At 37.1% G+C, this 22,875-nt stretch overlaps 1 protein-coding gene across 1 annotated transcript in view; it reads left to right on the forward strand.

Annotated features, from left to right (window-relative positions):
* Positions 1–334: 334 nt before the first annotated feature.
* Positions 335–22,875, forward strand: part of LOC135203171 (uncharacterized) — a 230,797-nt gene continuing 208,256 nt past the window's right edge. Inside the window, exon 1 of the mRNA XM_064232867.1 lies at positions 335–356. The gene's annotated coding sequence lies outside the window, so the exon portion shown is untranslated. The remainder of the gene's footprint in view (positions 357–22,875) is intronic.

Consider the following 22,875-nt stretch of genomic DNA (forward strand, 5'->3'; position numbering starts at 1 on the left):
AGTCTCATTTCAGAGCGAATTTTTGGGGAGAGCCTAATAAGAGTGTAGCATTGTAGCTCTGTGGTCTAGTTAATTGGCATTATTATGATAATTTGATTTACGATTATGTAGTTTAGTAATGAAGGACAATAATGTACTCTAAGTGTAAGCCCTTTTTGAATGTATTTTCAGGAGTTGGTATAATAATTTCGTTGCACAGATCGGATTCTTAGCGATTTTGTGCAATCTTCTCTCTTAGGTCTCACGTACGAAGGGAATCATCTGATGGTCTGTCTTGGACGCCGGAATGCCTCGGAAGTACGAGTAGATCCCGTCTGTCAATGGCTACCTTGAAAGAGCAGCGCTGACAATAATGAGTGAGTATCCAATGAAAACTACATAACTCACAAGTTTTGAGAGTCCTACACTGTAATTATTATTCTTATGACTATCATCCTTATAAATGAAAGTAGGAATTGTGTCTTTCTCATGTGATATGTGGTTGTCGTATTCGAGGGCCTGGTTTGCTTACGAGTGGAGCGTCCGAGGAAAGCTAAGTCACAAAAGTTGTATCTCTCGCTGCATTTTCCCTAATTTTAATATCAGTGTCAGTTGGATTTCAAGTACTCAGACACAGGTCAATAAACTATACGCGATTTTGAGAAAGTGTACAAGACGTAAGTCTTTGAAGATAGATGGACAGAGAAGGGAGATGGCTCTGGTGTGAGCGCACAGCATATCTCGATGGAACCATAGTACAGTAGAGCACGCTTGCGTGCACACACACACACAAATATATATATGTATGTATATACATATATATAAGTGTGCATTACATATACATGTGTGTGTAATGTATACCTGTATGTATGTCTATACACAGGGGATGTACTAGAGGCGATATGGGACTTCCAACTTGTCTAATCTTTATATTGTTTTTTTATTTCTTTTTACCTCTCCCGTTTATTAGATTTTTTCCCTCTCTTTTTGCGGGTCTACAAATATTCTCTACATGTCAAGATGTTCCACGTTTCCTTAATCTCAACTCTCAATGTTCTCCTTGCCTGCAACAGTCAAAGCGCCTCAGTGGCATGATCGGTAAGGTCTTGGCCTGCCACATCGGTGGCCGCGAGTTCGATTCTCGGGCATTCCACTGAGGGGTGGGAGATGTGTATTTCTGGTGATAGAAATTCACTCTCGACGTGGTTCGGAAGTCACGTAAAGCCGATGGTCCCGTTGCTGAATAACCACTGGTTCCATGAAACGTAAAAACACCATACATACAAGCAAGCAACAATTAAGCTCCTTGTGTATACCTATGAAAGAAGCAATTTTTAAATTGCAAAGGCACTGGTCAGACGTTGCAGCTTACTTGAAGAGAAAAAGAACACCTGTTTTCACACGTGCACCAAGTAATTTTTAATATATTTTTTCAACTGAAGGCACTGACTTAAAAGGTGTTCTTTAAGGGGTCGTAAGAAATTTGTATTTTTATTATCCTTATAAAGGAAGATCACAGAAGATTTGTGTAATAGCTGGAAATATCCAGAATCAATACTGATTTCTTATTTGCGTTCAGCTAATTATCTGATACAGATGGAAATGAAATGATGTCTTTTCAAATGCAGCTAGATTCCTGAATAATCGTCTGAGTTGACCGTGCTTGGCATATTTATAATTATATGTATAACTGAATCACGAAAGTTAGGAACGTGATAAATCCATAAATAAAGATATATGCCACGAAGGAAAAATAAACGAAGGAGGATCTGCGAGACCTTTCGACGTTAAATGTCCTTTACTAAGCAGAAACAGTTTCTGCTTAGTAAAGGACGTTTAACGTCGAAAGGTCTCGCAGATCCTCCTTCGTTTATTTTTCCTTCGTGGCATATATCCTTATTTATAATAATATGATAACAATAATGATAATGAAAGCCTCTTATTATCTGTATTAATCTTATTTATTTATTTATTTGATTTATTTAATTTTATTTATTTATTCATTCATTTTTGGTTTATCAAGTCATCCTATTCGACTGGGTGGTTTTTATAGCGGGGAGTTCCTGCCTCCTTAGGAGTCCATCACTTTTCTTACTATGTGCACTGTTGGTAGTAGCACACTCTTCTGCATGAGTCCTGGCGTTACTTCAGCATCTAGTTTTTCCAGGTTCCTTTTCAGGGATCTTGGATCGTGCCTTGTGTTTTATTATTATTATTATTATTATTATTATTATTATTATTATTATTATTATTATTATTATTATTATTATTATTCAAGCTCTGACAGAACAGAGTATCCACGCAACAGAGAGAGAGAGAGAGAGAGAGAAACAGAAAACAACAAAAATAACATATAAAATCAACTTGAGACAAAATCTAAATCAAGACGAGGAATTAAACGACCCACAAACACCTTAAATAAACCGAACCTGGGATTTGAGGAGGAATAGGAGAGGAAGGGGAGGGGGTGTGGTCTAGGACCGGGGTGGGGGGGGTAGTGTGTTGGCATCAAGTGATCTCCGGCTACTCGACACACCTGGGGTGTCAAAGCACACCTAACTACTACATACCAGACCAATCACCTGCGCCCGGCCGCTCCTCGGGTACTTTCCCTGGTGCCCAACTTTCTTTAAATTTTTTTTTTACGATATTTTATTATTCTATTCTTTTCTGGCAGCCTACTCATGCACTCTCGTTTTCAGCTCTCATTGGTTGATAACTTCATTTCCTCTTTTTTAATGGTCTTACACACACACACACACACACACACACACACACACACATATATATATTATAAACACATACATATATATATATATACTTATATATATATATATATATATATATATATATGTGTGTGTGTGTGTGTGTGTGTGTCTGTAAACGTAAAGTATAGGTTAAATTGGAAAAGTGTTTTTGAGGTTATACTAGCATTCAACATATGTATAAGGCACCTTAGTGGCGTGGTCGGTTTGTCTTGGCCTGCCACCTCGGTGGCCGCGAATTCAATTCTCGGGCATTCCATTGAGCGGTCAGAGATGTGTATTTCTGGTGAAAGAAGTTCACTCTCGACATGGTTCGGAAGTCACGTAAAGCCGTTGGTCCCGTTGCTGAATAACCACTGGTTCCATGCAACGTAAGAGCACCATACAAACAAACAAACATATATATATATATATATATATATAATATATATATATATATATATTTATATTTATATATATAAGGTTTTTTTGCCACGAAGGAAAAAAATGAAAAAAGCGAGATAGCCAAGTACTTTCGGTCCTGTTCGGACCCTTTACTGAGGCAAACTGTTTGCCCTCAGTAAAGGGTCCGAACAGGACCGAAAGTACTTGGCTATCTCGCTTTTTCATTTTTTCCTTCGTGGCAAAAAACCTTATTTATACATAGCATCACGTTTTATATACTTCGTGATCAAGTTATTCATATATATATATATATATATATATATATATATATATATATATATATATATATACACATATGCATGCATATAAAAACACCGTACCGCGCTTCTAAGTAATCAGTAGAAGGATCCACAGTAATATTCTTGTTTATCAAGACGAAATATATTTGTAGAAATATTTACATGCTTCTGTGGACTTGATCACTAACTAAATGAGAGACACAACATTGGTAAAGAAATATAAATAAATATTTACAAACAAAAATGATAGGCAAGGTTAAAATATGCGAACAAGTCGTTGGGTCGTCTTCCTTTCCAGAATTGTGTGTGATCTTCGAGGCGGGACAAAAAGCTGGTCTTATTCTTGAATGAAATCTTGAGGGTTGTTATCCAAAAGGTGGTTTGTAGATAGACTCTGGAACGGGCGAAGGGTGGTTAGATACATTATCAGATTGAAGAAGGCTGTATACATTTCCGAAGTTCTTAATTCTGGCCCTCAGTATACGTAAGCACGAAAGGTTGATTTGAAGGAGAGGTGAAATAAGGAAATCACAGATTTGTGACAAGGAAGGAAATATGAGCTCTTACATATTCCCCATAATATTTTGATTCAGCCATTAGCAGTTAGAGCTCATTTTTAGTAAAAGCCACCCTTCTTGGGTAGGAATTCTCAGAGCGTTCGTGTGGCTTCGTACTTGAATACATCTGAGTTCATTCTTTCCTTTCTTTTCGCTTTGTTGTTGTTGTTGTTGGGGTGGTAGAAAAGCCTAAAAATGTCTGAAAAATGTGTTTTGCATTGAGTTAAAGATACAGGAATCTTAGGATAGGATGTTTATGATTAATTATGAGAATAAAAATGTGAAAAATTAATAATGTGCATGTATTGTTGAATAGTGCAGAAAATTGATTTCTAATAATAAATGGCGTATTTAATTTTCGTTGGTGAAACAAGGCTCTATTTGGCCGTAGATTTCAGCACGTTTTAATTTATTTGAATTTAGAGGCAATTTTTCTGTAAAATTATTTTGTATATTCACTTATATCTGAGAGTATATGAACGTGTTTAATTTGTGTCATTTTTATTTGATCCTTGTTAGACTAAGTAGTACTAAGTATGTATATTAATTACGAAGACTATTTCACCTTAAGAATAAAATGTTTGGAACTTATGCTTCAGGGGAAAATATTGCACACGTCCCGAGTAAGCTGGAGGTCGGATCACGCCTTGTTTTACTATCGGAAATTCATCAGGTTTCGGGTCTTACCTAGATGGTGATCCCAACACAGTTGGATGTCGCTATTTAGGACTAATATTTCCTGAGGGTCAATATCTTCATGACATTTACATTCTTTCGTTTATATTCTTACGGTCATTCCCAACAGGCCGTAAAGGTGGATGTATAAATACCGGGTTAAAACCCCTGGGCGTCACTAGAGGGAAGATCCCAATTTTCATATGGAAATAATATATGCAGTGACAGGGGATTCCTTAATAACTGTTTCTTTCCAAGCTTCGCATTTTGGTTTTCTACAGAAGGTGGGGCAGTTATTGCCCTGGGAATGAAGATAGATTTGATTTTTCTCTTTTCTGGATCTTGCTTTCTTGTAGCGTCCGTCCGTGCAGTCTTTTATAAAAATTATGAGTTTTCTTAATTTAGTTGCTTAGTTTTCATTACTTGTTCTCTGTTGTACACACACACACACACACAACACACACACACACACACACACACACACACACACACACACACATATATATATATATATATATATATATATATATATTATATTATATATATATATGAGTGTAGCACGAAAGTCACGTGCTTGAGAATTATCATAAAACCTACGTACGAAGGCGAGTGAAAACCGAGACCTGGAACAAGAACTGTCGTAGTTTATTCTACATTTTTCAATGAAGAATAAATTACGAAAGTATTATATATATATATATAGATAGATATAATATATATTATATTATATCTATATTATCAAATGGTTTTTTTTTTCTTCCATATGAATGAGTTTCAAATGCACCGTAGCTTTTAAAGGCCTGAAATCGTCATGATCTCTCTTTTCAATTTCTCCAGCACAGTGATGGATGCATCATATCAGGAAAGTGTGAAACAGCTGCATTTGCATGATAAGGGCGCGGTGGCGGGGGTGGGTAGGTGATCACTGCATTGCAATTATGTCTCGTGATGCATTTAAAAGACTGATGGCCTCGTTTTTTATTCTGCATGAAACGGTATTGAAATCTGTTGAAAAATCTCTCTCTCTCTCTTTCAATGACTTCTCTTGATGAATTGGAAATTCTGACGGCCTCGTTTTATTCTGGATGAAATTGTTTAAATCTCTCTCTCTCTCTCTCTCTCTCTCTCTCTCTCTCTCTCTCTCTCTCTCTCTCTCTCTAACCAGACAAGTAATAATGGATGGAAACTAGAGCTGAGGAGATACAGCACATCCCATTGCGGGAACTTCTTTACATACAAGATATGTGACACGTGGAATAAACTGCCACCAGAAGTTGTCAACAGCATCAGTGTGGAAGAGTTTAAAAGAAAGCTAGACAAATCATTACGGCAATTTGAATGAACAGTAAAACCTGCTCTTAGAGATAAGTGAGCAAACGATGTCTCCTTGGATGGACTAACAAATCTTTGAGACATCCTAATCCTTGTAACTCTCTCTCTCTCTCTCTCTCTCTCTCTCTCTCTCTCTCTCTCTCTCTCTCTCTCTCTCATTGGCTTGTGACTCATAGAAAGTGTATTACGTTAACTACGAGAGAGGCGTATGGCCCTTGGGAGAAGCTTTGTGAATGTCAATCATTAAATTTATCATTATATTCTTATAGACTTTGCCAATAACATAACTTTCCATTCCTTCTTGGGTGAGATTTATAACATGTATTCAGATATAAAGGTAATCGTGCTTATGTGGTCCACCACAAAAGTCTACCATTGTCTTGAAAACTTGAATTGACGCAGATGTAATGTGTGATATTAAGTCGGGGAAGCTCAACTTAGCTTGGTAACGCAGACGTATATGCATCTAAGCATAGGGGATTTGGCACTAAAGTGTACCGTGACTTGCAATAGGTATAAATATGACCCATGAGTGCACAGGTAGCTGATAGTCATGTAAGGCGTACCGTGATGTATTTTCATATTTTCAAGTATACAGGATACATATTTGTTTTACGTACATACATACAGACATGCATTCAAGTTTGTTGGCATACAGACTCATGGATATACAGAAAGAGAGAGAGAGAGATAGACATGCTGTGGTATATTCTCACATTTTCAGGTATACGGGAGACATTTATTATGTATACAAATGGACATGCATATATTCAGGCTAGCATACAGACTCATGGATTTACGAAGAGAGAGAGAGAGAGAGCGACACAATGCTTTCAAATGTATTTTAAAAACATTATTTTACCAAAGAACATATATTATGTGAAATCTATTACGTGACAACATTCTTACAATCTATATATATCTATAAGATTTATGAAAATTCTCGTGAGTACCGATTACGTTCACAAGTAAGCTTATAATTTCTTTGAACAAAATAGCGTAGAAATGAGCATATATAAAATAAATGTGCTTCTTTAGACGACAATTACGCGGCCATAACAATCTTCTGCCGTTGCAGTATCCACATCAGTAAAAGAAATCTACCTGAATTGAAGGTTTTCTCTCGCGTGACAAATGCATTGATAAGGAGAAACTGACATTGTATAACAGGTTTAAGCCACGCGAACGCCAGATTTTTATCTGGTATCCATTTCCTATGATGGGAATTCACGCGAACCAAAATAGCGCCGAAAAAAAAGAGATTTTCTCTATTGGCTCAGATGAATTACCTCGACGTAACGTTTAATATCTGTGATGTGAGGAGAAAGAGAGGCCAGATTTTAATCTGGTATTCATTTCCTTTGATGGGAATTCACGCGAACCAGAATGGCGCCGAATAAAGAAAGATAAAAAGAGATTTTCTCTATTGGCTCAGATGAATTACCTCGACGTAACATTTAATATCTATGATGTGAGGGGAATTTCGTACGGAGGTTTTCGTGCGTTCTGGCGTAATGAGCGTTATTTTTTGGTGTTAGAAAGCCCCTCATAATGCGGGTTTCTCTTCAAGTACACGGACCTCGCCCCTTTTGTCTTCATACAGCGCTCCGTTTAACTAAGTATACCGCTGCACATTTCGGGGGCTAATTTTCTAGGGCGTGTTCTTCTCCCTCCAGGTATACGGGAGCCCCGTGCTGATCATGTCAGAATCAGGACCCACTCAGAGTCCTGATCAAATGGAGGCGAGTCTTTGAGAGCGCCTCAGTGGCGTGGTGTCGGTATGGTGCTGGCGTGCCACCTCGGTGGCTGCGAGTTCGATTCTCGGGCATTCCACTGAGGGGTCAGAGCTGTGTATTTCTGGTGATAGAAGTTCACGCTCGACGTGGTTCGGAAGTCACGTACAGCCGTTGGTCCCGTTGCTGACTAACCACTGGTTCCATGCAACGTTAAAACACCATGCAAACAAAAAACAATATCTTACAATACAGAGCCTCCAAAAGTCGTTATCTTAGTCGATTTAATTTTCTAGTACGAATTTCCTCTAGAGCTGGAGACTCCAAAGTCGTCTTATATCTCTTTTAATGGTTTTCAGCCCTAGGTAACTACTCGCGTGATCCAGACGAGTCGCAAGTTTAGGTAGAAAGTTATTAAGGGAGATTTTTATGCAAAGTTCGTTTTTTCTAAGTTGTAAGGTATCTTTATAAAATACCTTTCTGAAGTCGGATGACGTATTCTTTTATTTTTGTAAAATTAAATGTAAAATTAAACCAAAGCCGATAACGTGAATATATATATATATATATATATATATATATATATATATATATATATATATATTGTACACACACAACACACACACACACACACACATATATATATATATATTATATATATATATATATATATATATATATATGTGTGTGTGTGTGTGTGTGTGTGTATGTATGTGTGTATCATCGCCTCAAAATCGTGAGCGCAAAGGCCTCTGTATTAGTGCTACTTAAGTCTTTCTTGTGCTTTATCTTCTTCCAATCTCCACTCATCTCCTAAATAGGGCTGGGTCTTCCAGGTCTTCTGGTACCCACAGGGGCCCAGTTGATCATATCACTTACTGATTCCCTAGGGGTGGTGCGAGGGACATCAAAGAATATAGAGAAGTCTGTCTATACCCACTGGGGACCTGTCCAAGACATCCCATCCCATATCCCCTTCATCATTATCTCATCCACCTTTGGAGCTTGGTAATATCCCCTGAGGTATCGTTTCTCATTTTATCCTGCATCTGACTCCTAATATTCTTCTTAGAACTTAATTTTCAAATTTATGAAAAAGGCTAAGGTTTAACTTTACTGTCACACCATGTTTAGATCTGTATAGCAATACAGATGTCACCAGACAGATATATAATCTTACTTTCACAATAAAAATCAGTCTGATATCTAAATCTTATGAATCCTTCCTATGGTTTGTTTTGCTTTTTATTTTTTTTATTTTTTAGTTTTTCACTAAAATCTCTAACCTGTTCTGGGGTATAATGTTCCTAAATATTTGAAAGTTCACCTTCATTATCCCTTGCTCCTTCTAATGCTATTTCGTCACTTCTTTCATTATGCGTTTCATAACATCTATTTTTCTTTAGACTTATTTTGAATCGTATCTCATCAGATACAAGATGTATTATTTTAGCCAAGAGTTGTGAACCTTGTGTGTTTTGGTGACTAAAACAGCATCGTTTACGTATTTGAAGTCTTTCAAGTTTGTCGTTACTCTTATCTAAATCCTCTCTTCCATCTCGACCTGTTTGTTCATTATAAAATTCACTAACAAGGCAAACATTAAAGGTAGAAAGAATTACCAAGTAGCACTCCACATTAACTGCAAATTCACTGGTTGAGACTCCAACAGCATTAACTTTGCATCTACCTACTTTATCGACATAGTCATTGAACTTAGTGACTCAAGGCATTCTGATAATATTGATCAGTGGACGCTTAGTGACTCAAGGCATTCTGGTAATAACGATCAGTCGACGCTTAGTGACTCAAGGCATTCTGGTAATAATGATCAGTGGACGCTTAGTGACTCAAGGCATTCTGGTAATAATGATCAGTGGACACTTAGTGACTCAAGGCATTCTGGTAATAATGATCAGTGGACGCTTAGTGACTCAAGGCATTCTGATAATACTGATCAGTGGACGCTTTCAAATCTCTTCTCATAATCAACAAATGACATCAGAAGGTTTCACGAAAATATCTGGTCTGTGCAAATCTCCGTTTTCTAAAACCAGAGTATTCGTCTCTAAGGTTTTTATTCATTTCTTTATCCAGCCTGCTGAGTACAAGCAGACTGAACATTTCATTACAACCGACTAAGTGCAAAGTGCCTTTGCTATGACTTAGAATTTTCAATCGTATTTCATTGTTTCTTTATTCCTTATTCTGTAAAACAGACTAGTTAGTGACCTTTCATTTCCAGCGAAAGCTATCTCTGCAGTGCATCTATCACATCCCGTTGCGTTCGATCTATTAAGTTCTTTATCACTGATTCTACTTTAAAAAAAAACCCGTCAGTTCATTCATTATTATATTCAAATCACTATCTATGAATCAAATCATCCCCCTCATATCTCTTATTCAAGAGCTCAGTAAAAAGTTTTAGCTAGCTTTTTCTTTCTTCTTCTGCTGCGTTTATGACTGACCCATTCATTCTTTTGAAAGTCGTTTCCTTTTATTTTCCTTTTCAGCCAATTATATATCCATGGGTAATTCCGCGGGCTGCTGTAACCTCCTTGGGCTACTCCAGCAGTAATGCCACTCCCTGAGTACTCGGCAGTGTCGACGTCATCAGCTTGATTTTCCAGATATTTCTTGAGATTTATTCAACTTCACTTTCTAGACTTAACTACATAGCACATTCTAGTGATGTGTTCTACGTCTTCTACCTGAAAATTATTTCCCGTCTGGTTTTTGTTCTGGGTTCTTTATTGTGTCTCAGGTTTCTTTTATGTTAACTTTTATTCTAGCACTGCTTCTTCCTCCGGAATGATACACATTTCTGATTTTAGTCCAGTTCTCATTGATGTGCACACCTCCTTAGATATGGGTTCTAGAGCTGAAAATCTACTATTTCGACATTCAATTGCAAAAGCTTCTCGATGTTCTTCCAAAGCTGTCTAGTAATGGACCTTGATACTATTTCAGCATACATGCATATGTACATACTCGTGTCTATATATATATATATATATATATATATATATATATATATATATATATACATGTAGTGTGTATATAATGCATATAGTATATACATATGAAAACATCTATTCACTGATTAGATTCTGTGCTGAGTGTTGCACAGCATCGGGGGTTTAAAGTTACATATTGATGGAAAAAGCATCACTCATCGATACCAGTTAAAGTATTTATCCATCAACGTGTGTGTGTGTGTGTGTGTGTGTGTGTGTATGAGAGAGAGAGAGAGAGAGAATTATCAACCCGATTCCTTATCTTCGGGCCATTCACTCACGCTTTCCTGAGAGAGAGAGAGAGAGAGAGAGAGAGAGAGGTGAGGCTGCTGATGATTTGCAGGAAACATTGGAGAGAAGGAGGGAGACTGGGCCAAGGGGAGGATGGAGAGGGAACTAGGGGGAGGCGGAAGGGGGGAGAGTAGCAGTAGGAAGAGATAAGACTGAACTGAAATATGGTGTAATGAAAGAGGCTGACTTCTGTCTCTTTTCTCTTCTCTTTCTGTCTGGCCTTCTTTGTCTCTTGTTTCTGGGAACGAAATTATTATTATTATTATTATTATTATTACTATTATTATCATTATTATTATTATTATTATTAGTAGTAGTAGTAGTAGTAGTATTCTTAGTTGTAACCAATAAATCGAATGAGAAATGCTGAGTAAAGCATAAGAACTAGAGTGAAGTAAATGTAAAAAAAACAGACATATATACCCTCATATATAGTATATATACACATAGATATACTGTATATATATATATATATATATATATATATATATATATATATATATACATATATATATATATATATATATATATATATATGTATATATATATTATATATTAATATATTTATATAATTTTTTTTTTCACTAGCAGCTGAACTCGTCATCCGGACGGGTTCTCAGATGCACTGAGAGTACTTTATGGCCCCCACTCCCAGGGGGTTTGCCCCCCCCCCCCCTTGCTACTGAGGGTGCCATATGGGGCCCATATTGTGGGGAGCCTGTTTGTACCCATAGAAACACTTCCATATAGATGTCAACTCCGAATATCGTAAAAAATGAGGGGGTATGAAAAGGTTGGGTTATGACCCCTCAAAAATAACCCTCGAATTTCGGATTTTGACTAAAGTCTTCCTCGGTGGGGAGGGACGGGGGCGGAATAGGTGTCTATGGTAAAAATTTGGGAGCCCTGGCTGTGAACTCCGAAAGTTGTAAAAAATGAGGGGGTTTGAAAAAGAGGGTTTATGACCCCCTTAGAAACAGCCTTCGAATTTCGGATTTTGACTAAAACCTTCGGGATTGGTTGGAGGTCGGGGAGTAGCGTCTATGGTAAAAATTTGGTATCCCTAACTTTCATAGCCTGGGCGTGCATAGTATATATATATATATATATATATATATATATATATATATATTATATATATATATATATATATCAATGAAACCTTGAACGTAGTGAGTTCTTTGACAAAACAAACGACAAATTCCAGACCTCAACGATTTTTCTCGCGACGATACATAGGAAATACTGTTTAGAACAGCCATTGCGTCACTGCGGGAGGAAGAATGACCAGTGAAAGTGGAGAAATCCGAATTTATAAAAAAAACGGTAAGAGAGAGAGAGAGAGAGAGAAAGCCTATTGGTAGTGGCATATGAAAAGCGAAATGCGACTGCTATTGTTGTTAATATTACTATCCCTTAATAAAGCCTTATTATTATATTATTAATTATTATTATTATTATTATTATTATGATTATTATTATTATTATTATTATTATTATTATTATTAAACCAAACAAAAACTTCTTTCAGTTTTCTTCTGAAGATTGAAAAAGAAACCCACAAAATTACTGTGTATAACGTGTTTAATTATAAGTATTTACCTTTTATTTTACTCAACACTGAGTGTTGGGTTTTGTTTTCAATTATTATTATTATTATTATTATTATTATTATTATTATTATTATTATTATTATTATAAGTAATGGCTACTTCAGCAGCGTTACGCTTGTAGAGATTCTTCTTTATTTTTCGGATAGGAAGAGTAAACTCTACAAGCGTAACGCTGCCGAAGTAGCCATTATACTTTTAATAAAGTATGCTTGAGAGAGGGTCTGCATCCTAAGTATGTTATTATTATTATTACTATTATATTATTATTATTATTATTTTATTATTATTATTATTACTATTATTATTATTCAAATACCAAATGGTCACATGGAACAACCCTAGTATGTCTTATCGTTCAGACTGGACCCTTTAAGCCCTAGAATGAAAGGCCCAGGAGAGAGAGAGAGAGAGAGAGAGAGAGAGAGAGAGAGAGAGAGAGAGAGAGAGAGAGAAAAGTTTAGGAATGTTAGCACCATAAGACCAATTGAAAAAAAAATTTTTAATTATGAAATCACAACATCACAATCTATTCCAAATTCCTCAGTCAAAAAAAGCTGGGTTGGTTCTGTTTTGGGATAGAATAGAATCAGCTACCCGAATGCAAAAGGAGACAAAGGTCTCTCTCTCTCTCTCTCTCTCTCTCTCTCGTAGAGTTTTAAATGGTGTTGTTGTTTATATGTATGTATCTTCCTTAAACCCACTGGGCCACTCTTGTGGCCTCAACAGTGAATTTAGTAGATGGTCGTCGGTCAACTGTTATGGGTCATAACTGGACGTGGTGAGGGACTGACTTCAGAAGAGGGAAGAACTGGCTTGGGAGAATGAGGAAACCTCGGCGAGGTAATCCTTGCTACCTCTGGAGTGGAACCGTTCATCAGATTCTTGAAGAGAATAGGATATTGAATTTAGGCCAAAGACTAAGCGCTAGAACTGAGAGGTAAATTGATGGTAGGAAGGTCTTAAAGCTGTAACAGGAGGAAAACCTCGCAGCTACACTATGAAACGGTTGTTAGAGAAGGTGGAAAGTCAGATGGAAGTTAGAGAATATGAACGGAGGTACAGTGAAAGGAGCGAAAGAGGTTGCAGCTAGGGGACAAAGGGACGCTGCAAAGACTCTTAAGCAATGCTTACAGTGCACTGCGTGAGGTGCATTGTCGACACTACTGCCCTAAGGGGATCAGGTTCTTGAAGTATCCATCAAGTGGTCTGTCTCTAGTGGAAGTCTGACGTTGTCGAAAATCAATCATTTCATTACTTGAACGAAGATTTATTCTGAATTTCAATTCGATTTAAGACACTTTTAGATGAAGTATAATGAGTATACATCAACTGGTAGTCTGACGTGGTCGAGAATCAGTCATTTCATTGCTTGAACGAAGATTTATTTTGCATTCCAGTTCGATTTAATACACTTTTAGATGAAGTCTAATGAGCTTCGATCCGCAATCGCTCGGTTGTGGTGAACGAAATGCCTTTTGGAAGAGGAAGATTTGCAGAACAGCTTTCTAATCACCTAATGAATTTTGTCGCTCGCGTGACGTCTATACTTCATCCGATTCTCTCGTGATGACTTAAATTGTCATTAGTTTATGAGTGACGAGTCTTTACTTTCGTTTATTTATTTATTTATTCATTCGTAAATTGTAATTCATTCACTGCAAAGCATTTCTCAGAAAAGAGAGCGGGGTGACCAAGGCATCTTACCAACACATCGTAAGTTCCTCGTTGGATGAGTGGTTGACGTGCTCGTCTACCGTATCGGTAGTCACGAGTTCGATTTCCCGCTCTGCCAATTTGGAATCAGAGGCATTTGTTTCTGGTGATTAGAAATCCATTTCTCGATATAATGTGGTTCGGATCCCACAATAAGCTGTAGGTCCCGTTGCTAGGTAACCAATTGGTTCCTAGCCATATAGAAAAATCTAATCCTTCGGGTCAGCCCTAGTAGAGCGTAGTTTCCCGTTACCGATCATAATTTATGCAGGAGGCCGACGGGACTGGAAGAAGTTCATTACCCTTATCTAGACCAAGTCTGTGAGAGCAGACTGAATTAAGAAGGAAAGCGAGTCGGGTGTAACAGCCGGGGAGAGGGGGTTGGGGGGGAAGGGCATATTCCCGAGCGGTAACCGGGTACCGACCGTTCCTGAAAAAAGCGGGAAGCCATATCTTAAAAATAGAATCTTCTTGAAAATAGTCTTCGTAAGTTTCCCCCACCCAAAATCAAATAGCAGTTTGATTGTGAACTTAATTTAAGCAACCTAAACTAACCTATGGGCATGGCAATAAAACCAGGGCTGGTGACAATGCTATAAGTAGATTCACATCACCTGTGCATCCGATGCCTAGGCAAGTCCCTGACGACGCTCCTCATTGGCTATTGTAAAAGCCAATCATGGGGCTGGAAACTCTCAGTCTCTCTCGAGAGTTCATACAGGCAGGATGCATGTTCCACCTCTTCTGAGGGATACGTCTTTCAAAAGCAGACCCCAGAGAGGTAGAACATACAACCTGCCTATATGAACTCTCGAGAGGCTGAGAGTTTTCAGCCCTGTCATTGGCTTATCAACAGCCAATCAGGAACGTCGTAAGGGACTTGACTAGACATCAAATGCACGGATGATGCGAATCTACTAGTGTATTATACATCTCGGGAATTTGCCACCTAGGGAAGCTACAGACTAAAGATGGAAGATCATATGTAGATTATAGTACATTTCTCTTGAATGTTGCCAGTCCTTTCAAGGAGCTAAATCTCACATTTAATCATATGAAGTTTTTTTTTTCTTTTTCTTTTTTTTAACAACAATACACGCTTGCAGTAGAGGAGTTTCTGGTGTAATAGATATACCCTCAAGAAATTGGATAATTTCAGTCGACATGGCATATGCATGTTTTATTTTCTTATTTTGACGTCAATTAAAAGAAGCTTCTAATCTTGCTACTGGAGTGTTCTTACTACTGTTCCACGAGCATTGCCAAATTGTCAACAGAAATCTTCGCATACTTCTGCTCTCCATCATTCTCAATCTTTTTTCCCTCCACATGACTGGACTTTCTCGCATCCTCCGAGATTGGAAGCTGTTTATTTGCATCCTCCTTTGCTATTGTGTCCTCCAAGGCCAGGACAAGTCATGGTCATATAAAAACAGTGACACTGCTTATGAGATCATCGGAATAAAGAATTGTTTTTTTATGGGAGGAGGGTGAAAACAGTTAATAAAAATGAAAAAGCATTTGCAACACGTACGTTAGCTGTCAGATATTATAAATTCGAGGAAATGAATAAATAGTCTAAAGTTTTTTTACATTAAAATACCACTGAGCGTCTCAGTGGCGTGGTTGGTATGTTGTTTGCGTCCCACCTCGGTGGTCGCGGGTTCGATTCTCGGCCATTCCATTCAGGAGTGAGAGATGTGTATTTCTGGTGATAGAAGTTCACTCTCGACGTGGTTCGGAAGTTACGTAAAGCCGATGGTCCCGTTGCTGAATAACTACTGGTTCCATGCAACGTAAAAACACCATACAAACAAACAAACAATTAAATACCACTGATGATGCGTATACAATATTCAGAACTAAGAGAGTTATATTTTATGGGATGGGAATTGAGTGATAATATAGATAATGAAACCATGACGCGCAAGTGCATACATTAGCTGTGATGTAGCATATTCAAGCAGCTATAATAAGATCTATTCCTTCACCGATCAAATAAAACCAACTTCAAGTTCCAGGTAGGTTCGAAGATCAAGAACTTGTTCTTTGAACAGATCTTAGGATATTCCCTTCGTCCTCCAAAAGATCAGTTGCAAGAAGTATGAGGTGGTATGAGGATCTCATTTTGAATATGAATATACAATATCAAGACTTCTCTCGCTGGGAAATGGATGTCTGCTTGCGAAGGTGTGTACTGCAGATCCTTACAAAGATTCTGTGTTTGCTTGAGAGAGAGAGAGAGAGAGAGAGAGAGAGAGAGAGAGAGAGAGAGAGAGAGAGAGAGGCTGGCAGGCAAAAAGAATGGTTGCGCTTGAACGTGTGTGGTCGTAAAGGAAACTGGAATTCTTTTAGTGACCATAATTAGGGAAATTTATTCCCTTCCGCAAGAATGCGGTGTAGCTTAAAACTTCAGTCATTATACACTGTGATGACTGATGCTAATGCAGTATTGATTCCTGATAATGCTCGTGACGCAGACTAACTTGTGCTGGCAAGGTACATATACGTTTGTAGTTATACATTGCAGTATCAATCATCGAATAATGTGATGCAACAATTCAGATTTAAATTTATACATACATACACACATACATATATATATATATATATATATATATATATATATATATAATATATATATAATATATGCTTAAAAGTCACAGTAGATGCACGTTGACTTCATTAAATAAGCGAATACCACAGGAAAATGATATGCCTATCATTTTCCTGTGGTATTCGCTTATATATATATATATATATATATATATAATCTATATATATGTTATATATCCATGTATTTTTTTGTGCGTATATAATGTATATGTTGTTATGAAATGGGAAAAATGTTCTGTTACAACAGAATTCCAATTAACAAAAGGAGCCTATAAAATCGCCAAAATATAGAAAAGAAGTAATGTATGTCAGAGACTGCTGTTTCTCTGTTCATGTAGGTAGTGAATGAGGCCGTGGATAGATCTCTTGGTATAAATACCACCTTTTCTATAACAATTTCTCATTCAATTACCTACATGAAGAGAGAGACAGCAAATATCTGAAAAATAGTACTTACATTCTATATTTTGCCGTTTTTATGGGCTCCTTTTATTTTAAATATATATATAATATATATATATATATGCATATATATATTTATATATTCTCATCCAGATTAAGGGCAGGAATTCAGAAGCAGAAGACACAGTATCCATTTATTCCAAGCTTTCGTGATTCATAAACCACATCATCAGGATATCTACAACAATAAAATACAATATATCAATATAAATATAAAATTAAAAGAGCTATATACAAAACTTTAATTTTAAAGCGGACGAAGGAAACTGATAAAACGAAATAAAAAGTAAAATTGTTAAGAGCAGAAAACATACGTGAACAAAGACGCACTTAGAAACAAAATAGTAAAATTCAAACACATACTTAAATACAGACACATTTAAAAAAAAAAAAAAAAAAAAATTGCTAATAATAAATGATAAAATACTGGAGGTTAACCTACCATTACAGAGGATAAAGACGCACTAAGAACAAAACATACAAAAATTTGAGAGAGGCAAAGAGTTAAGAAAGATACAAGGGAACAGCGGTTGTTTGGCAGTTCAGAGAAGGAACTCGTTGTTTAATATTAATGTTTCGAGGATAAGTAGTTCTTGTGGGTTGTTTGTATAACCAATGATCTTAAAATCTTCATAGATGATTTCAGTTTTGCATTTAATCGTATGGCTAACGTATATTAGAGGATTCCGGATTTGTCAATCGACATCCGGTTCTATAACTTATTCCTCTATGGGAATCGGCCCTCACCCTGAGCCAGCCGCCTGGTGGATCCAATATATTTTCCCAAATTACATTTAGGACAGTTGTACTCGTAGACACACCAGACGACATCAAAGGCGGTAGCCGATCCTTGAATCTGAAAAGAGAGCCTTTGATGTCGTCTGGTGTTGTCTACGAGTACAACTGTCCTAAATGTAATTTGGGAAAATATATTGGATCCACCAGGCGGCTTCTCAGGGTGAGGGCCGATTCCCATAGAGGAATAAGTTATAGAACCGGATGTCGATTGACAAATCCGGAATCCTCTAATATACGTAGCCATACGATTAAATGCAAAACTGAAATCATCTATGAAGATTTTAAGATCATTGGTTATACAAACAACCCACAAGAACTACTTATCCTCGAAACATTAAATATTAAACAACGAGTTCTTCTCTGAACTGCCAAACAACCGCTGTTCCCTTGTATCTTTCTTAACTCTTTGCTCTCTCAAAATTTTTGTATGTTTTGTTCTTAGTGCGTCTTTATCCTCTGTAATGGTAGGTTAACCTCCAGTATTTTATTCATTTATTATTAGCAATTTTTTTTTTTTTTTTTTTTAAATTTTTTTTTTTTTTTTTTTTTTTAAATGTGTCTGTAGTTTAAGTATGTGTTTTTGAATTTTACTATTTTGTTTCTAAAGTGCGTCTTTGTTCACGTATGTTTTCTGCTCTTAACAATTTTACTTTTTATTTCGTTTTTATCAGTTTCCTCGTCCGCTTTTAAAATTAAAGTTTTGTATATAGCTCTTTTAATTTTATATTTATATGATATATTGTATTTTTATTGTTGTAGATATCCCTGATGATGTGGTTATGATCACGAAAGCTTGGAATAAATGGATACTGTGTCTTCTGCTTCTGAATTCCTGCCTTAATCTGGATGAGAATGTGATGTGCGATGAGTCGCCCTTACCCCCTGATTATTATTTATATATATATATATATATATATATATATATATATATATATATATATATATAATATATATATTATTAAAGGTATAAGCCACGAAGGAAAGATAAACAACGTTGTAGCTCCAACATCTTTCGACTCAACGTCCTTTACTTAGCAGACAAACTGCTAAGTAAAGGACGTTGAGTCGAAAGATCTTGCAGCTACTCTGTTGTTTATCTTTCCTTCGTGGCTTATACCTTTATTTATGCATTTATCACGTTCCAAACTTTCATGATTCAGTTATAAATACACACACACACCTATATAGGTATATATGCTTATATGTGTGCGTGTATCTTTACAAGTGCAGGATATATGGTCTAGAAAAATAAATACCGCAAGAGGAAACGAAATCCTGTGCACTTCAAACCTGATGTATCAGCCAGTGATGAAAGGCATCTCCAGTCATGATACGCGGATCTGTCGTGGCCATCCAATGAAAGTCTTTCACGGCCACAATTATCCATCATCACCGCGGAAAACACGATCAAATAACCTCTATGGAAATGAATACTTGAACGGCCTCGCTCGGCAAGTCTGATTTGGGGTCGATCGACCACGCACGTCATTCCTATCGAGTCTACTAGGCGGAGAATGAAGTGAAGCATTTGTAATAGGAATATAATTATTTATTTGTAATTGAAATTGTTTTCATTGCTGGGGTCTTTCATTATAAATTTTATTTTCTACTGAAGTAAACGAAGGATATTATTATTATTATTATTATTATTATTATTATTATTATTATTATTATTTTTTTTTTTTTTTTTTTTTTGCTCTATCACAGTCCTCTAATTCGACTGGGTGGTATTTATAGTGTGGGGTTCCGGGTTGCATCCTGCCTCCTTAGGAGTCCATCACTTTTCTTACTATGTGTGCCGTTTCTAGATCACACACTTCTGCATGAGACCTGGAGCTACTTCAGCTCTAGTTTTTCTAGATTCCTTTTCAGGGATCTTGGGATCGTGCCTAGTGTTCCTATGATTATGGGTACGATTTCCACTGGCATATCCCATATCCTTCTTATTTCTATTTTCAGATCTTGATACTTATCCATCTCTTTCTCTTCAACTCTGGTGTCCCATGGTATTGCGACATCAATGAGTGATACTTTCTTCTTGATTTTGTCAATCAACGTCACGTCTGTCTATTTGCACGTATCACCCTATCCGTTCTGATACCATAGTCCCAGAGGATCTTTGCCTGATCGTTTTCTATCACTCCCTCAGGTTGGTGCTCGTACCACTTATTACTGCAAGGTAGCTGATGTTTCTTGCACAGGCTCCAGTGGAGGGCTTTTGCCACTGAATCATGCCTCTTTTTGTACTGGTTCTGTGCAAGTGCCGGGCATTCACTTGCTATGTGGTTTATGGTTTCATTTTTCGTATTGCACTTCCTACATATGGGAGAGATGTTATTTCCGTCTATCGTACTTTGAACATATCTGGTTCTTAGGGCCTGATCTTGTGCCGCTGTTATCATTCCTTCAGTTTCCTTCTTTAGCTCTCCCCTCTGTAGCCATTGCCAATTGTCATCGCTGGCTAGTTCTTTAGTCTGTCTCATGTATTGTCCGTGCATTGGTTTGTTGTGCCAGTCCTCTGTTCTCTCTGTCTTTCTCCTGTCTCTGTATATTTCTGGGTCTTCGTCTACTTTTATTAGTCCTTCTTCCCATGCACTCTTTAGCCACTCGTCTTCACTGGTTTTCAGATATTGCCCCAGTGCTCTGTTTTCAATGTTGACGCAGTCCTCTATACTTAGTAGTCCTCTCCCTCCTTCCTTTCGTGTTATGTATAGTCTGTCCGTATTTGCTCTTGGGTGTAGTGCTTGTGTATTGTCATTTGTTTCCTGGTTTCTGATCTATGCTGCGGAGTTCTGCCTTCGTCCATTCCACTATTCCCTGAGCTGTATCTGATTACTGGCACTGCCCATGTGTTTATGGCTTTTATCATATTTCCTCCATTGAGTTTTGACTTGAGTATCGCCTTGAGTCTCTGCATATATTCTTTCCTGATCGTGTCCTTCATCTCTTGGTGTTTTATATCTCCTCCTTCCATTATTCCCAGGTATTTGTATCCTGTCTCATCTATGTGTTTGATGTTGCTCCCATCTGGTAGCTTTATCCCTTCAGTTCTCGTTACTTTGCCTTTTTGTATGTTGACTAAGGCGCATTTTTCTATTCCAAACTCCATTCTGATGTCCCCAGATACAATCCTTACAGTCTGGATTAGGGTATCTATTTCCTTGATGCTCTTATTATTATTATTATTATTATTATTATTATTATTATTATTATTATTATTATTATTATTATTATTTCAGTAACTGAAGCCTATTCACATGGAACAAGCCCACCAAAGGGGCCACCGACTTGAAATTCTTAAGATTCCAAAGAATGTTGGTTTCAACCTCCCACCGCAGACCCGACGCTGAAACAGTAACTAATCATGAAACAAAAGCCATTGATTTTTTTTTATCGCCCTGGGGGAGACGCGAACCCAGCGACATCCGAGTGGCATGCCACGATACCAGCCACCATACTATAGTAGATTCACATTAGCTGTGCATTTGATGTTTAGGCCAGACCCATAGGACGCTACTGATTGGTTGTTGATAAGCCAATCACAGGGCTGGAAGCTCTCAGTCTCTCTCGAGAGTTCACATAAGCAGGATGTATGTTCCATCTCTCCTGAGGGATAATTTTGAAAGACGTATCCTTCAGGAGAGGTGAAGATAGAGCCTACGTATGCGAACCCTCTTGAGAGACTGAGTTTCCAGCATGTGATTGGCTTATCAACAGCCAATCAGGAGCGTCGTAAGGGACTGGCCTAGACATCAGATGCTCGGTTGATGTGAATCTACTATAGCGGACCAGATTCTTTGAAAGTCTGCAGTCTGAGAAAATATAGTCTGATAAAAAAAATACCTAAAAAAAAAACTTCTATTAGTAACTTGTTCAAAACAAAATTAAATTTTATTCTGATTAGAATTCTTTTTAGAATATTTTGCTGTCACATTGCTGGAACAGAGAATAGGGCTTCGAGAGTGATGAGCAACGGTCTGTGATGCCATAAGCAAGTTTCTTTCAACAAATAAGTTTGTCTGAAAAGCTTTACTTAATAGTTATGAATTTCTACTTTATTATTATTATTACAGGAAACATTAGAATTTTTAGTCAGCCATGCTAGAGCTAATACATGTGAAGAAATTATTATTATTATTATTGTTATATTTATTTTATTTACTAATATTATTTTTTTTGTCTATCGCAGTCATCCTTTTTCGACTGGATGGTTTTTATGGTGTGGGGTTCCGGATTGCATCCTGCCTCCTTTGGAGTCCATCACTTTTCTTACTATAAGTGCGCTGTTTCCAGGAGCAAACTCTTCTGCATTGACTCCTGGAGCTACTTCAGCATCTAGTTTTTCCAGGTTCCTTTTTAGGGATCTTGGGATCGTGCCTAGTGTCCATATGATTAAGGATACAATTTCCACTGGTACATTCCCATATCCTTATTTCTATTTTGAAATCTTGATATTTATCAATTTTTTTCTCTTTCTTCCTCATCTACTCTGGTGTCCCATGGTATTGCGACATCAATGAGTGATACTTTCTTCTTGGCTTTGTCAATCAACGTCACGTCTGGTCTATTTGCACGTATCACCTTATCTGTTCTGATACCATTGTCCCAGAGGATCTTTGCCTGATCGTTTTCTATCACTCC

Source organism: Macrobrachium nipponense, chromosome 33 (genome assembly GCF_015104395.2).
Source record: "Macrobrachium nipponense isolate FS-2020 chromosome 33, ASM1510439v2, whole genome shotgun sequence".
Classification (NCBI taxonomy): domain Eukaryota; kingdom Metazoa; phylum Arthropoda; class Malacostraca; order Decapoda; family Palaemonidae; genus Macrobrachium; species Macrobrachium nipponense.